This window comes from Callithrix jacchus, chromosome 16 (genome assembly GCF_049354715.1).
Source record: "Callithrix jacchus isolate 240 chromosome 16, calJac240_pri, whole genome shotgun sequence".
NCBI classification, from domain to species: Eukaryota; Metazoa; Chordata; class Mammalia; order Primates; family Cebidae; genus Callithrix; species Callithrix jacchus.
The window spans coordinates 95,712,316-95,714,480 of record NC_133517.1 but is presented as its reverse complement, the minus strand read 5'-3'; positions in this window follow the sequence as shown (position 1 = coordinate 95,714,480).

Here is a 2,165-nt window from a genome sequence, read left to right as displayed (position 1 = left end):
TGTAGTCCCAGCTACTCAGGAGGCTGAGCACAGGAAATTGGGGCTACAGTGAGCAGGGGTCATGCCACTGCACTCCAGCCTGGGTGACAGAGGGAGACCCAATGTCAAACAGCAACAAGGACTTAACAAGTCCTTCATGGACCTCACGTCAGGCACTAGGAAGTTCTTAGCTGTCAGACAGCTAAAGTGAGCAGGAACATGGTCTGCTGGGTGGGTCTGTCCAGGATGGGGTAGCAGACAATGCCACATGCTGGCGGGTAGAAAAACGAGGGAAACTTGGCAAGGCCTATCAAAAGCGTTACAATTTTACTTACTTTTTATTTCTAGAAATTTATTTTAAGCAAATAATCATAGATTAGCACGAAGATTCATCTGCAAAGATGTCGTTTTCGCAATTTTAGAACAGCAAAAAAATGGAAATAACACAATGCCCAACACTGGGGATTGAGTACACAAATCACAATTGATTTATTATCAATAGCCACATAGTAGATAAATAGTAGATAGGAAAGTGTTTCAGAAGTCCTCGCATTATGAGAAAATATGTATTGCAAATCAGTGCATTCGCAATTGTGTAATGATAGTCTATATGTACATCAGTCACACACACGCATGCACAGATGTAGGGGAAGCTACATGGATAGAGACGGAAATGATATCAATAGTTTTAACTCAGTATTGGAATTTTCAGTTATTTTGTTATTTAAATTTTGTATTTATATCTGATAAATATCAAAATTTGTACATTTCTACTACAAATAATTATTACTTTTATAATCCAGGAAAAATACATATATACACATATATATAAAAATATATGTGTGTGTGTGTGTGTATATATATATCATACATACCATCTTGAACTCAGTCTGGTTCAAATTGGAAATCATTCAGAAATTATTTATTTCAGAAATCAAATCAGAAATATTTACCTCTTTCCCATATTCCTTTTCTAGTTCCCTGTCTTCTTGTCCTCTTTCCCTGACTTCGCTCTGTGGGATATCTGGCCGCTCCCCTCTTCTCTATTTACAGGGACCACTGATATGGCCCTGGAGGGCCACTCCTCCCCACCCCTCCTGACTGCATCCCGCCTGCTCCCTTCCGCCTCTGCATCCAGCTGCAGCCCAGTGCCTGCTGTTCAATTCTCTCACTTCTGCCCCCTCAGCTGTTGTAGTAATCCACTTGGGTGTTAGGAGAACCTACAGAAAATAAATGATAGAGTCCTTAACCTCATCATTTACCTTTAAAAAAAAGCAAAAACAGAAAAACAAACCAAAACACTTATTGAGGGCTGATAGTTGCTGGGCAGTTAGGGAAACCAGATTAACAAACTGTGTTGATGGTGTGGCTGGGCAACCATGCCTGAGCTCAGTAAGGGAGAGGCCATACAGAGAGGAGCAGAGAGAGCTGCAGGAAGGGGCGAACCTACCAATGAGCATGGCAGGTGGGGATAGACAGAGGTGAGTTGAGGGGCAACTCTCAACTCAAACCCGTGCTGGGGTGTTTGCCAGGACTGTGGTGTTTGGTCTGCTAGAGCAGAAGGGGAAACACCAGAATGAAGACAGGCTTTACAGACCTCTGAATGGTCGCAGCTGTGAAGAACTGAGGGGGTTATCACCAATGTTCCTTTGATTGACAGCAGCAGAGACCCACTCAAACCTATTCAGGTAAAGGGAGGATATTTACTGCAGGTGTTGTGGAATCCAGACAGCATTTGGCAACAAGGCCACCTTCTTCCTAATTCCACATGGCCCGGGGCCTCCCAGAGCCTCTGCTCCAGGCTCCCCTCTCTGCGGACCAGCCCCCTGAGCAGGATCACCTGCATTCCCAGGGCCCAGTTGCCTTCTCATTCCCTACGACCCCCGGCTCTCCTACTCACTGCCCCAATTCTCAGGTTCTGAGAGAAGAATCTGATTGGTCCAATTCATCTCATCTTTCTAGGCCAAAGGGGAGTGATTTGCTTAGGGTTTTTCTTCCTTTTTGACCATGAACTTCCAATGGGAAGAGACTGTGACTCTTGTTCACCATTGTAACCCTCATACTTGTCACAGGACTTGGCAAATTGTCAGTTCTTAAAAGATACTTGCTGCACACTAAATAGCCCGTTTCTGGATGGATTGTGTTCATTGAGCCAGCTGCTGGCATAGGTAAGGGCAGGCTGAGAA